We start from the raw sequence: 15,483 nt of genomic DNA, 5'->3' as shown, positions 1-15,483 counted from the left end.
AGGCTTGTCCAGGAGGAGGGTGCGGGTCCTTGGCAAGCTGCCCGGGGGCGGGGGGCGGGCAGAACTGGAACTGGCCCTTCATGGGTTACAGATCCCTTCCTTAGGAAGCGCCTCTTCACAGCAGGATGCTTGGCACTTGACCCGCCCTCCCCCATCCCCTAATTGGGATCTGAAACTAAAAACACGTGGAAAAAGAAAGCCAAAGCTGATTCCCTATTTATTAAAGTTCTTCCCTAGGAGATCTTTTCAAAGTTCAGACGCCCCTGAGGTGACCTGGTATGCTGGGGAGGAGGTGGGGAGATGGCAAGTGGTATCCGATGGTGTGAATGGGTAATAACTTTGATTTCTGGATCTCCTCTGATCTCCACCTTTTGTTTCCTCTCCTGAACCCTAACTCCCCGGGGGTCGCCCTCCTCTCCACTTCAGCTGTCCCAGGCTCCAGAGGCGCGGCCACACCCTCTGGGGCAGCCCTGCTTTTAGGACCCCCCCCACCCCCAGCTGAGGGCTTGGGTCTCCCGCCCCACCCTCTCTGGGGTGTGCCCTCCCGGTGCCGCTCCCAGAGCAGGGAGGCGCAAGGCGCCCCGCGCGGCCCGGGGGACCGAGGCTCCCCGATCGCGTCCTCCGGCCCTCCAGCCGGGAGTCCTCGTGGCTGCCGCGGGGGTCGGTCCCCCGGGGATCCGCCTCGTCTTTGCCCGGCCCCCACCCTCCAGCCCCCCACCTCCCCACCCCCTGCGATTGGCGTCCTTGGCGGCCCCCGACCCCGCTTCCTTCCCCTCTCTGAGGGGCCGGCCGCGGAGAGGGTCTGGGGGCCGCGGCCCGGCCGGCGCCCCGCCCGCAGGCCCGCTCCTCCCCGCGCGGCCCCACTTGTGGCCTCGCGGCGGCCGCGCAGGGACAGCTGCATTTCGCGCCGCCTGCCGCTAGGAAGCCGGCCGCGCCTCGCTTTCCCCGCCTCCCGCGCCCCGGCCGCGCCGCCGCGCCGAGCCCGCCGCCGCCGCCGCCGCCGCCGCGGGGCCGCGCCCCGCCCCCAGCCCCCGGCCCCTCCGGCCCCTCCGGCCCGCGGGTAGCGGACGCGCGCGGCTGCTCGGTAAGACCCCCTTCGCCCCGCCGGCGCCGCCCGGCCCGCGCGCGCCTCGGCCCCACCTTCCGGGCCCGCTCGCCGAGACGACGCCGCGAGGGTCGGGCGGGCGCGAGTTTGATTCCCGGGGCGGCCGCCGGGAGCCTGCGCCGCCCCAGCCTCGCGCGGCGGGTCTGGCTCCGCGTCCTTCCCGGGCCGCCGCCGCCGCCTCCCGGGCCGCGGGCGCGCGGGGCGCGCGGGGACCCCGGGGGCCGGGAGGGGAGCGCGCGGGGAGGCGGGTGGTCGCCGGCGGGCGGGCGGGCGGCGCGGGCAAGGCGGGCCAGGCCTCGGCGAGCCGGCGCCGCACGGAGCCCCTTCCCCAGTCGCTGCCCCTTTTGTGTGGGCGCCCCTCCCCGCTCGGCCCGGGCTGGGGGGAGCCGGCTGCTTGGCGACGGCTGGCAGGGGGCGGCGGGGCGGTGGCGGGGGGCGCCTGCCGGGGCCTGAGCGCCTTTTAGGAAAAGGGGAGGTGCGCTTCCTGCCCCCGCCGAGGTCGGCTTCGCTTTCTCTGGTCCCACCCGGTCCCCCGGGAGCTGCATCTCCCGCGGCTCGGCCAGGGAAAGTTCACCGGGCGCCGTCCCCGCCCCTCGGCCCCCGCCCCTCCGGCTCCCGGTGCCCCGGGCTCTTAGCTCTAGGGGGGTGGTGTTGGCGCTAATTTATCCTTTCCTCTCCGTTTGCGGCTTGCATTGTTCGTTTTACACCTAGCGCGGGCTTGCCCGTTTCTTTTCCCCTTGAAAGAAGTTTTCGTTCCAAGAAATTTACACTGAAAGGAAATTCCTGGAGAGGAATCTGATGTCAGCGGAGGAAGCTTTTAGATTTTCTTCCTTTCGGTGAGATTGGAGGGTGAGGGGGAGCGACTGGGAATTTTTCAGTTGTCCTAGCGGTGACCTAGCAGACAGGACCACCTCCCTCCTCTCCTACCGCTCAGGCAGGAGCTTGCTGAGCACCGGGAGTAAGCCCTCCGGTTGGCTGGGCATCCTGAGCGCCCTGAGCGCTCAGGTCCAGGAGAAAGGACTCGGAGTGGTGCCTGAGCCTCTGGTTCCTTTTCCTTGCCACGCATGCTCGTCTTGCCAGCCTGGGTGGAGCTGGCCAGGTGTGCCTGAAGGAGGTGAGGGCCGCCAGGAGTTCTCAGAGAGGGAGTCCTCTCACCATGAGATTTGGCGGCAAGGAATCAAGTGTGAAATGGGGCCCTCTCTGCTGTTGGCAGATGAGGTCTTTGGGACCTCTGTTTGCATGGAGGATGGTATCGCTGGGATGGAGAGAGAAACCTGGCTCAGGGAAGCTGCAGGGTATGTGGGGGAGGGTTGGCTTTGAACTCACCCCACCCCTGCCCCAGTCCACCTTCTGCAGCTGGAAGGAGCAGGAGGCCAGGGACCAGGAGTGGGGCCTCAGGCCTGGACACATCCTTAGATAGGAGAAAGACCTTGGGCAACTAGCATGACCCAGGGATGATAGTATGGCAGGCAGCAGGGGTGGGGTGGGTGAGTTCTAGGGGGGTGACCCCTAGCCAGAGGTAGGGGTCATGGCCCCTTTGAGGATCTGGTGAAAGCTCTAACTCCCCCCTCCCTCCCTCTGACACAGGCAAGTGTTCAGGGTCACATTTTGTATGCAGGATCAGAGGATCACTGTGCCCCTTGGAACTGGGACCCCTGTTAAGATCGCCAATCTGTGGTTCAGCCTAGGTGGTTCAGAACAGTTCCCTCTTTTGTGTTGAGTCAGTGAATAGTCCCAGGGTGTGAAGAGCAGATAGATCTCTCAAGAGGGCTTTTCTCATGACCTGCCGATGCAACTTTGGGCTTGTGGCCATGGAGACCTGGAAACTCTGAACCGGATCCCAGCTCCGGACAGTGAGCCAGAGAATGGGGGCCAATGGGGTGGCCATTCTCCTGGGGCTGATTTTGTTGCCTTTGTGGTGAGAAGGCTCTGGGCACTAACTAGTCCAATGCCACAGAGCTGTTGAATTAGAGGTAAATATAGGGATTAGGAGCTTCCCTGGTGGCTCAACTGGTAAAGAATCTGCCTGCAATGCGGGAGACCTGCCTTTGATCCCTGGGTTAGGAAGATCCCCTGGAGGAGGAAATGGCAACCCACTCCAGTATTCTGGCTTGGAGAATTCCATGGACTATATCGTCCATGGGGTCGCAGAGTCGGACACGACTGGGCAATTTTCACTTTGACTTCCCTGATGGCTCAGATGGTAAGGAGTCTGCCTGCAATGCAGGAGATCTGGGTTTGATCCCTGGGGTTGGGAAGATCCCCTGGAGGAGGAAATGGCAACCCACGCCAGTACTCTTGCCTGGAGAATCGTTTGGACAGTGAAGCCTGGCAGGCTACAGTCCCTGGGGTCACAAGGAGTCAGACACGACTGGCCGACTAAGCACAGCACCAGGGGGTTAGGATGAGGGATGGTGTCACAAGAAAACAGGAGTCGGGTGCTCTTAAGAGTCCCAGCTCATTCTTGGGGCAGCGGTGTTGAGGTGGTGGAATGTGCTTCAGTGGAGAGGGTGAGTGTGAAATACGCTTCTCCTCCCCCGCCCCCCAACTTTTTGGTTGAGCCGCTCAGCATGTGGGATCCTAGTTCCCTGACCAGGGATCCACCCCATGCCCCATGGTGTCTTAACCACTGGACCTCCAGGGAAGTCCCAGGACATTTCTCCTTTTGAGGAGGTCTTTGCGCAGAGTTGTTTAAGGCTAGAATTGAGGTATTTTAGGTTCCTTGTTGTTCAGTCACCAAGTCAGGTCCAACTCTGTGACCCCATGTACAAAATGTACGCCAGGCTTCCCTGTCCTTCACTATATCCCAGAGTTTGCTCAAACTCATGCTGGGTTCCTTAGATCCTTATGGACTAAAGAAGAGGGAGCAAGCCAGAAGGAATGGCTGTCACCATCGCCAGTGTGTCCACAAGGGGACCAGACTTGCCTTTTCTTTCTTAACCAAAGCTCACTGGGCCCTGGGCTGCTGCCCAAGTGTTGGTGGCATCACCCTTGTTGGGGATCTGGAAGAGCCTTTAGCAGGGTCTGCCATCTGTGACTTCTCTGCTTGGTATTGAGAAGCCCTTCTCAGGTCCCAGTGGCCCCAGACAATGATAGTTCATGGAGATTTTTCTTTGACTAACAGACACAGTGTTGAGCAGATAGTAGCGCTCAGATTTGTTTCTTCCTTCAGGGTTTCCTGTCTATACTTTGCCTTGATAGATTTCCCCCGGTCCTGGCAATAAGCCGGATAGGCTGGAGTGTTTTAGAGCCTTGGGAGCAAGGTGCTATGCTTTGACTATGCAAGGTGCCCTGGAAGGAGGTGAAGTCTCTGTTCTGCTTTCAGGAAGTGAGAACCGCAAAGGACCTGGGTTGCTCTGGTCCAGCGGGCGGTCCCTAATTTGGGACTTGACAGTTGTCTTGTAGGCGGGGTGTAAGGGTCCCGAGGTGGTGACTAGAGGTGCCTGTTCCTCAGGGGCCAGGACTTGTCTGCCTTCTCCATCACGGCATCCATGGATTGGTGAGGATGCTGGTTATGTTGGCTCACTCCGTTCTCTGATGTCCTCTGCTTTCAGCCTCCCAGTAGGCCTCTCTGATGTGTCTGAACAATATAATAGATTCCGAATAATCCAGCTATCGCTCTTATCTTTAAAACAGGTCATAAATGACAAATACGGTAACAATGCCTGTCAACATAAACTCCCTTTTCATAAATTGTGAAATGCACTAAGGAATGATTGGTGGGATTAAAAGGCTCCAAATCTCTCTAACTTCCACTCCCAAAGACAATCTGGCCACTCTGTGTCCATTTCTAGCATGGCTTCATGGTTTAGCGTGTAGGATCTGAAGTTAAGTACATTTTTCCCGTTGCACTCCCAGCTCTCCATCTTACTCTATGACTTTGTAGGTGCTTCAGTTTCTCAGCTTTAGAAAAAAATGAAAGGAGATACTCTGCCAGACAAAGAGCAAGTTCTCTTTTAGAGTGGAAACTATTATTATCATTCTTCTTATTTCTGCACTTGCTAACATTCCGAGGCTTCTTATTATTAAGGAAGATCTTTGGTAAAAACTGTAGAGGCTGAGGCTGGCTTTTGGAGATGTGGGATGGAGTGGGGTGAGGTTTAAATTTTGAGCAGAGGGGAACACACGGTGGGGAGATGAGCCTGAAGCGTCAAGGGTGATGACAGAGAAGTATCATTGGGGGCAGAATGACTCAGCATTCGTAGCCCTGCTGTGGAACTAACTCTCCTCCCTTTTCTTTGGAAAATTTGCCTTCTAAACTGGTGAAGGTGGGGTGGGGGGGAGGACCATAATCAGTAAAGAGGGTTGACTGGCTTTTTAGATTACTGTTAACATTGCTTCTGGAGGAAGGGGGTCTAGTGGGGGGTGGGTAGGCTCGATGACAGTCAAGAGTAGAAGCAGGTCGGGATTTCTATGAAGCCATAGGCTTGGGACATAATAATTCCAGCTTCACTGAACACTCACTGTGGGTCAGACCCTTTTCCAAGTGCTTCTCATGCAACATTTAATCCTCACAAGATCCTGTGAAAGGTTAAATCTGTATTTCAGTAAAGAAATGGAGACATAAGGAGGTTAAATACCATGTCCAAGATTGCATGGTTGGAGAGTGGCAGAGCCAGGATTTGAACCTAAGAGGCTTGGTTACAGAGCTTACATCTTTAGAGAAAGTCTGAGAGAGACACCTACTGAGCTGAGGGCTGAGAGGTGGGGATGGTGGGGTGGTGGGATTGGAGGGGTGACGTGCTCCGAGTGAAGGGCTGACGGTGCAACATTCAAGCATCGCTGGGATGTGCTGAGGGTTCAGCCTAGCACCGGCTACTGAGAACCACTGGCTGAGTGCCAGACACCCTCCTGGAACCGGAGCCCGAATACAAAGTTCACTGAGACATGCCCCTGCCTGAGAGATGCCTATAGTCTAGCTGGGAGAACAAATATGTCAGCCTAGAACTTCAGTTGCCATGGCGAACGCTGCACTGAAGTGAGTGCTGAAGAGGCAGATGCTTTGGCAGCCAGAGGAGGAACTGGGCAGGGAGGGCTTCCTGCGGGAGGGGGCACTTGAGCTGAGTGAGGGTTAAAGGGGCTGCTGCCCCTAGCCTTTTGATCTGGCCAGGGTATATATCGCTCTCCCATTCTGTGAACTCCTCAGTAGAATCGAATTTTCTGGATCCTGCAGCACCCTTGCTTTAGTTGGCTCCCTTGGTACCTTTGTGGTTTTTAATAGTCACCTCCTCTATTGCCTGAGCGAACATGCTGAAGAAAAAATAAAAATCTTGTCAGCGCTATTGCTCAGAACACAGTGATTCACTCTTGTCTCTCCATACTTAGAAGCAGGACCAGCGGCGAATGAATGTAAACTGCAGAGGAAGGACTTAAGTAAGATCTGAGGACAGCACTCCAGATAGGATATGAGGACAAGTGACTCACAGGAGCGGAGGGGAATGGCCATCCCCGAAGGTCTTTAGAAATGGGAGCAAGTTCCATTTGTCTTTGTGGTTTAAGAGGTTTCATCTGGAGACAGGAAGATGAAGTAGAGGCCCCTCGAGATCTGTGTCAGCTCAGCAAAGGGAGGGGAAAACGAGCTGGAATTTTTGAGCTAGAATGTTGCTCAGATCTGGCCTAACCCCTCATTTTCCTGTTAAAGTGACTGAAGAATGTCTGTCTCCTTAAGTGGGTCATTCATTCATTAATGAGCCAAGACACAAACCACATCTGCCCACAGCTGGGTGCTGCCCTGTGTTGATCCCTGTCGGGGGGGGGGGGGTGTGCACTCTGGGGGCACCCCACAGCCCTGCCGGATGGAGTCCATGCCTTGTGAAGAGGGCTGCAGGAAACCCGCAAGTAGTTGACTGTCTGGCTGTTGGCACTAGAGAAAAGCTTCAGCTCCTACTCAAAAAATGTTCTGAAAATGGCCCAGTGGGAGCTAGTGGTCATCTTATTCACTTCAGTATTCTTGCCTGGAGAATCCCATGGATAGAGGAGCCTGGTGGGCTGCAGACTATGGATTCGCACAGAGTCAGACACGACTGAGTGACTGTCACTCTAACTATTCACCCTCCTGGCCCAGCACCTAGAAGAGACCTGGGCATACCTATAGGGCCTTCAGTAAACTTCGTTGAATGAAGAGTAAACAGCAGACAATCCAAAAGTTATTCCTCTTTTACCAAACACTTGTTGGCCAGTGCATTTACCTTTTCAGTTCTGTTTTGCTTAAGCCAGCAACTGAATCATTACACGATGTCCCCAGCAACAGAGAGAGGCGCCCAAAAGTGTGCTGGGGGCAAGCGTGACAAACAAAACAGTTTGGGATTTTTCTCAATGTGCATAATTCTTTTGAAAGGGCGGACATTATGTTCATTGATGTTGACTTGCCTTTTTTGTGTGTTGTAGTTTGTTGTTGTTCCCAGGCTGAAAGTAAAGGCTGCATATTTCAAATTTAGGAAAAGCATGTGGTCTAGTTCTCTAAGCTGCATTCAGCAAGATGGCTACAGAGATCGCCAAAGGAACAAGGCTTGCTCTCAGAAGAGAATCTGATTGAGGAGGAGCCAAACAGGAGCCAGTGCTGGGCAATGAGTTTAGAATACTGAGTGGTGAAGTTTACTTCATGGGGTGAATTTCAATGGACTTGTGCAAATTAAAGAAAAGCAGCAGAAGAAAACACTATGGCGGGTCTCTTGCTTCTTCTTATCTGTTCATTAAGGAAGCATTGAGTTCTAGGAGGCACCTGCCCAGCTCTTTATTTTCCCGCAACCAGCGCGCTAAATCTGGAGCTCTGATGAGGAGAAGATCCTCTGCGGTCATGTAGGGTGATCAGGCTTAGGAAATGATTTCACTTTGTTCAGGTCTGAGATTAGTTTCGGTTTCAGGCTGTACCAGGAGCTGAGAGAGAGAGCGTGAGCTAGAGCCAGCGAGAGGAGGAGGAGGCTGCTGGGAGAGCCTCACCATTGGCTGTCCCGAGTGGCAAGGTGGGCGGGCAGGGAACTCCTGCGCAGAGCAGGGAGCGGAGGAAGATGAATCAGAGATACAGTCAGGGGAGGCAGCCATTGAGCATCTCTGTGTCTATGGACTGGGCAGCAGCCTAGGACGGTATCAGCAGGTGTGTGTAGGGCAAAACCCCGCAGTTACAGGACTTCTGAGCCAGGGCTGCGAGGTCGTAGGGAAGCTGTAAAACACAGATTACCAGGATGGAGTGGGTTTTGCATGAGCAGGTGCCAAGCTAGGAGGAAAGCCAGGAGTCAGGATGCCACAACCTCCGCCACCCCACCCCCCCCCCCACATCTTATACCGTATCCTTACAACTTGCGTCCTCTTGCATTTGAGTTTCCTTTAAAAAAAAAAAAAAGACAAATGAAGGTTTGAGAGATGATAGTTGAGAACTTGCAGACTTTTGCGAGTTGGCGCATCCTCTAAGATTCTGTCTTCAAGCTGTCGTTTCTCCTTGAGACGGTTTGCGGCCAGTCTGGCGGTTTCACAGGGCATCATTATCTCAGAAAATCAGCGCTTTCCCTCCCCTGACTGGCTCTGGGTGCGGCAGACACAGATGTTTCATCTCACCCGAGCAGTGTTACAGCACCATTGCATTTTATTCCTCCAAGTCATAAATTCATTTTATTTCTAAAAGAGAGAAGCATTGAATTTTACAGCCAGGAAGGATTTTGAAGATCATCCAGACTGCTCCTAGAGGAATTTGTAGTCCTGGGTCATTAACCACCTTAAAAAAGAACTATAGTATGTGGTTAAAAACTCTTGAGTCAGACTGCCTGTGTTTGAATCCACCTTTGCTAGTTGCTGCTCTGTTCTTGGGGCAAGTTAACTCAATCTCTCTGAGTCTTAGTTTCCTGAACCATATGATGGGAGTAATAATACCCCCTAATTGTTGCTAGTGAGGATCAAATACTCATTAAGCCTTAGCACAGTGCTTGGCAAATCGTAAGTTCTCAATAAATGTTAGCTACTGCTAACATTTGTTATTATCCTCATTTCATGAAATCATATCATCATCAGTGGCTGGTTGGTTAGAGCCCGGGCTACAGTGCTAAACTCTTTACAATACTAGTTTTCTCCAGCATGGCCATACAATGATTTCATCACAGTCTTGAAACACACAAACAGCATTAGTGAAAGTACTTGTGTAGAAATCTAATGCACAAACATTCATAAAAGAGCTGGAAGAAATGGGCTCAATCCATGTGTTAGATATATTAGACTGTGGGCATGAGGGCATGTGTTTACCAAATAATCTGTGTCCATAAACACCCTTTATAGTGTTTAGAGGTTTCCTAAATGCCAGAATGGTTACCTCTGCTGGAAAGGTCAGGGTGGGTTCTTCGATGTTTTTGTTGAACTCTCCTCAAATTGGAAACATCCATTTCAATGAGTTGTGATGGCAAGCAGGCTTCTGGGTGTAATGGAAATATTTCTGTAGCCTGGCTGCTGTTTATCAAGGGTGAAGACAGTGCGTGTTTTTAAAAACTATGGGCTTGGCAGAAGTCCACATGTCTTAGGCCAGGCCAGCACAATGCCTTCCCAAATGATTTGCACTGACCTTTTTTTTGCAAATTGTTGACAGCCTGGGAGCCTCCCAAGGGAGCCTGAAATATTGTTGAGGAGGGTGTCATCCTTGGCCTTGAGGGGTCTTTTGACACTTTTGATGGGGTGGTATAAGGCCGCTTTGGTATATTTTATTGGAATATGAAAACAAATGGAAATTAATTTTGTTTGGCAAATCCTGCAACATTCCCTTGAGATATTGCCACTCTCTGGGGCTTACAGAATTGAAATCTGTTTTTGATGCTGATCCATGGGACTTCTCAAATTTCCATGCCTGAGGGAGAGAGCCTTGTTAGAGCGTGAAGTCTATGAGTGTCATTCAGGGTCCAAGATGAGAAATCCAGTCTGAGCTCTGCTGTGTATGGACTGTCATTCTGAGCAGATCACTTAATTTCTTAGTTTGTACTTTTCTTCAGTTTAATCTGTTATTGTACTCACAACAACAAATGGCTTTTGAACACATCTGTTAACTAGAGCTGGTAATAATAGTACCTGTTGCACTAGATTGCACTGGATGGGGCTTCCCAGGTGGCACTAGTGGTAAAGAACCTGCTTGCCAATGACAGGAGACATAAGAGACACAGGTTCGATCCCTGGGTTGGGAAGATCCCCTGGAGAAGGGCATGGCAACCCACACCAGTATTCTTGCCTGGCGAATCCCCAAGGACAGAGGGGCCTGGTGGGCTACAGTCCATAGGGTCGCATAGAGTTGGAATGACTAAAGCAACTGAGCATGCATGCATGCATTGCATTAGTTGGCTGTGATGGTCTAACAATAATTACATTTTGGTTACCTACTTATAGCATGCCAGTCACCTCTCTGTACATTTTAAGAGGATACATTTATTTACTCAGCCCGCTATGTGTATAGTAGTATTTACCACTTTCCAGATGAGGGGCTGGAGACTCAGAGGGCCAAGTCAACATGCCCAAGGGCACACAGTCAGGAAACTGAGGAACTGGGATCTCAACCCTGAAAGCCAGGCTGCTGACTCTGTAGACAGTGTTTCTAAAATGACTTTGTTGTCGTGTAGTACTTCTTACTCTTCCACTGTTCCTCTTGTTATTTGACGAGCCGAGGGAGGGATAAGCTGAGCCTGGAGGTAGATTAAGTGTACAGATCACAGTGTTGGAAAGAATGAGGAGACAGAGCATATGAGAGCTTTTTTTGGAGTTATAGGGAAACAGCTGTTTCTAAGTTTGGGACAGAGCCGGAGAGCGCCGGCAGAGATAGAGAAGGACATTTCTCAGTGGCTTTTTGCTCTCTGCCGTGAAGGGCTGTGCTGTGGATTTAAGGGCCATGTGTGTCTTTGCTCTCCTATCACATTTTATTTGGAAGCCTGTCTCTCCCTTCCAGCCCTCAGCTGTGACAGCTTCAGAAACTTAGAAAACTGCTGTGGATACAGATAGCAAACTCTTTGAGTCATGAAAGGCAAGGTGAAGGATGGACTTGTTAGTGGAAATTCTTCTTTGTTATTGTATTTCTGTGAAACGTCTATGGGGGTGACCCATGGAGTGGCTTGTGCTCAAAGGAGAGAGAATTGAGAGCTTGGGTGACTTTCTTCTCATGAGTTTTCTTAATAAGAATCATCCTATTAGCTTTCATCTTGGAAAAGAGAGAGGGTGCGAGTGAGTGCGATGTTATCTGACGGAAACCAGAGGCCTTCTGTGTGGGTCTCCCAGGGCAGAGCTGGGCCGACACAAGGGTCTTGGTGGCTCGAGCCAAGGGTGGGGGCCCCCAGGGGCTTTGGGAAGGGCTGCCGGCTTTGTGCCACTGCCACCTCCAGCCCTCTCCAGCCCTGAGAGGCTCTGGGGAAGGACTAGGCCTTAAGAGAGAAGTGGACTGGGGGCTGGGTGTGCGTCAGTTTTCAGTGGGGCTTCCCAGGTGGCTTAGTAATAAAGAATCCACCTGCCAATGCGGGAGACTTGGTTTCGATCCCTGGGTCAGGAAAATCCCCGGAGGAGGAAACGGCAACCCACGCCAATATTCTTGCCTGGAGAATTCCCGTGGACAGAGGAGCCTGGCGGGCTACAGTCCATGGGGTTGCAAAGAGTCAGTGACTGAGTGTACACTCACGCATTTTTAAATGGCAAACCACTGGTGAAATTCATACATAGCAGTGATAATTTTGAGGATGTTAATGTAAAAATTCATCCCATACAACTGGACAATGCAAACGTAAGTTTAGATCTGTAGGGATATGAATGGCTACTCCGACTCCACCTGATGAAGGGGGTGGGGCGGGGCCCTCCCCGTGTTAGTACCTGGTTCCCTGGTACATTTTGGGGGACCTCTTGTTTTCTTCTAGAACTAAGAAAGGAACCTTCCAGGTCCTGGAGTCACCCTGTTTGTCTCTGAGTTTGTGAAGGAGCTGGGGGGCACAGCCTTCTCAGACCTCCTCTCCGTGACCTTTCTGTGGACTCTCCTTTGGATTGTGAGCTGAGTCTGGGGTCCCCAGAGGAAGGCGAAGTCCCCTTGGGAGGGAGGGATTGCTGGAAGACTCCCTCAGACCAGCCACCCAGTTTAGGGATGATCCGTGACAGGGTGGTTGTGTTTTCAGACTTCCTTTGACCTCATGGCACACTTTACCCAGAGTGGTTGTGTTTCTCCACAAGACCTCACTGCCCCGGTTTTGCCTCATTTTCCTTCCTGCCCCAGCCATCAGCAGAAGATACTTAAAAAAAAAAAGAAAAGAAAACAGGTATTTGGCTGTGTTGGGTCCTAGCTGTGGCTTGCAGGATCTTTTCTTGCAGTGCACTGACTCTCTAGTTATGGGGCATGGCCTTAGTTCCTCCAAGACATGTGGAATCTTCTTGGACCAGGGATCCAACCCACGTCCCCTGCATTGCAAGGCAGAAGTCCCAGTACCTACTGTTCTTACACTGCTCCCATGTGTAAGAGGATTTACTCATGTCAAGCAATTCACTTCAGTTATTTAATTTAGTCCTGTAGCAAACCTATACGCCAGGGGTTATTGTCTTTTTAGATGGGGGAACTGAAGCTGAGGGCTAACTAACCTGTCCAAGTAATAGCCACTTACTGTGTGGGATGTGTTTTTTTGTTTGTTTTACAGTTTATTATAAAAATTTTCAAATATACCCAAACTTAGAGAAGCTAGTACAATACATTCCCATGGACCCATCACCAAACTTCTTCACTCCTTGTGGAGAAGCCCCTGCTGCAGTGCTTCTGGGGTCGCAGCATACAGCAGATACCTTTGTGTGAATTAGAAGAAAGGACTCTTTCTCTAGGGTTCACAACGTAGTAAGCCAAGCACAGGCTGGATCCAGCCCCATCTGCCCCTACGGGTGGCCCCTCTGTGTAGTGAACAGCCCACAAAACTGTATGTGATGGCTCTCTCTGCCTCACTGCTCTTCTCATCTAGCTTTTGACACAAAGAGTCAGAGTCATTTCTCTGGTTGGCCCTCAATTACAAGGGACGGGGGGAAGAAAGCTCAGGTGTTGGGGACTTCTGGGGCTAGAATAAATTACGCAGGGGGGTAATTCCAGAGGAGATATTCCGGCTGCAGAGGAGGGTGAGGGCAAATGAGCTGTGTCTTTTATTGCTCCTGTTTTTCTACCAGCCACCTGCTCCGTTGATGGCTCCTCCCCGATGCCTTCTCCTGTCTCTTCTGTGCCCAGGGCAAGGGAGGCAGTTGTATGTGTCCATGTGGCTGGCAGGGGGGCAGCTGGTAGAGCCCAGGGTGTGAAAACCTGGTGTGGAATCAGTCTTGGCTGCCACCCTCATGGAGTCGCTGGGACAAACTGTCTTTGCCTTCTGGCTGTTCACCTTTTCTTGGGGCGCAGTTTAGCCAGTGGCCCAGGGGGAGGTCCTGCCTTCATGCCTGCAGAACTGCTCCTTTTAGTCACAAAGTCTGGTCTGTGGGTCACCAGGTAGGGGCCATCTCGAAGAGAGAAATTGGGTCTTTTTTTTTACTGCTGTGCTTTTGGCTGTACAGCGTCTAGTCTTGGGGCTCTAGGAACATTTGTTGAACAAATGAATGTTAGACAATTATAGCATCCTGCAGACCAGAGAAAGGTGCTGAAGAGTCCCAGTTGAATGTTCTATGTGTTTCATTTGGGAGAGTAGCTGGACTATGCTGCAGTACTAGTCAGACTCTGACATTGTGGTGGCTTGACACAAACTGTGTTTCATTTGCACTCATGGGAAGTCTGACGTCGGTTAGACAGTCCTCCCCTCATCTGGTAGTCACATCATCTGAAATATGGGACCATCACAGTTCCCCAGCCCGACTTTTAACTGCCTTACCAACAAAGGTCCGTCTAGTCAAGGCTATGGTTTTCCCAGTGGTCATGTATGGATGTGAGAGTTGAACTGTGAAGAAGGCTGAGCGCCAAAGAATGGATGCTTTTGAACTGTGGTGTTGGAGAAGACTCTTGAGAGTCCCCTGGACTGCAAGGAGATCCAACCAGTCCATCCTAAAGGAGATCAGTCCTGGGTGTTCATTGGAAGGACTGATGCTGAAGCTGAAACTCCAGTACTTTGGCCACTTCATGCAAAGAGCTGACTCATTGGAAAAGACCCTGATGCTGGGAGTGATTGGGGGCAGAAGGGGATGACAGAGGATGAGATGGCAGGATGGCATCACTGACTCGATGGACATGAGTTTGAGTAAACTCTGGGAGTTGGTGATGGACAGGGAGGCCTGGTGAGCTGCGATTCATGGGGTCACAAAGAGTCGGACACGACTGAGCGGCTGAACTGACTCACTGACCAAGGAACTGACACCTATTACTTCTATGCACATTTAATTGGTCAGAACTTCTCACATGGCTCCAACCTAACTGTAAAGGAGGGTGGGAAGTGTAGAGGGGTAAAGGGTTGTCTTCATGGTTTCAAAGGAGAGGATTTTGTTTTTGATTTTTGTTTTGATAGGTAAGAAGGGAATTTGGAGAAGGCAATGGCATCCCACTCCAGTACTCTTGCCTGGAAAATCCCATGGACGGAGGAGCCTGGTGGGCTGCAGTCCATGGGGTCACTAAGAGTCGGACAGGACTGAGCGACTTCACTTTCACTTTCACTCATTGGAGAAGGAAATGGCAACCCACTCCAGTGGTCTTGCCTGGAGAATCCCAGGGACGGGGGAGCCTGGTGGGCTGACGTCTATGGGGTCACACAGAATCGGACACGATTGAAGTGACGCAGCAGCGGCAGCAGCAGCAAGAAGGGAATTTGTTCAGAGAGACGAGCACTCCACAGACAGAGTGTGGGCCATCACAGAGAGCGAGTGCTGCCTGTATTTCTTATCTCTGGTTTTAATCCATTAGAGTGCCTACAGCCTCATCACTTATCATCAGTTGTCATATTTTTTAAAAAACACTAACAAGAAGGGAACACCTGCCACTTTCTTTAATCCAGGGAAGGAGGCAAGAGATGGCCGAAGGGGAGTCACATGGCAGGAATTTTAACCTCTCCTTTATTACATTTAATCTTGTGATAATCATTTAGTCACTCCACCTTTGTGAGCCTCTTTCCTCATCTGCAAAAGGAGGATAATTATCCAACCCATCTGTTAGTTCAGACTCTACTGATTCCAAGTAACAGAAACCAACTTGAGCTATTTGAAGCCAAGGAGAATGTAAGAATCAAGGGCAGGAAATACTGCTGGCCTCCGAAGTGCCTGGAACTGCAGGATGCCGCTGCTTCTGTGGATGTATGCTAGATATCACGGGTTCTCAGCCCCCTGATATATCCATTTTCCTTCTAGAAACATCAGACTGGATTGTATTTTAGACCTTTGATTCAGATTCCTGAGAGAAGAATCTGATTGGTCCCTTACTGTCAGTTGTCTCCTGCTGGTCCAATCAG

General features: G+C 51.7%; 1 protein-coding gene across 2 annotated transcripts in view; it reads left to right on the top strand.

The window, feature by feature from the left end:
- The first annotated feature begins 936 nt into the window (after positions 1-936).
- The window catches only part of CUEDC1 (CUE domain containing 1), an 84,740-nt gene continuing 70,193 nt past the window's right edge, over positions 937-15,483 (top strand). The window contains exon 1 of one of the 2 annotated variants that reach the window (XM_043902753.1): positions 937-1,084. The gene's annotated coding sequence lies outside the window, so the exon portion shown is untranslated. Of the gene's footprint in view, positions 1,085-1,774; positions 1,942-15,483 lie in introns of those variants that run through there. The other variant, XM_043902754.1, reaches the window with a different exon arrangement.

The sequence above is a fragment of the Cervus elaphus genome, chromosome 5, assembly GCF_910594005.1.
Source record: "Cervus elaphus chromosome 5, mCerEla1.1, whole genome shotgun sequence".
In the NCBI taxonomy this organism is placed as follows: Eukaryota; Metazoa; Chordata; class Mammalia; order Artiodactyla; family Cervidae; genus Cervus; species Cervus elaphus.
The sequence above is the reverse complement of the archived record's forward strand: the minus strand, read 5'-3'. Positions and strand labels throughout refer to the sequence as shown.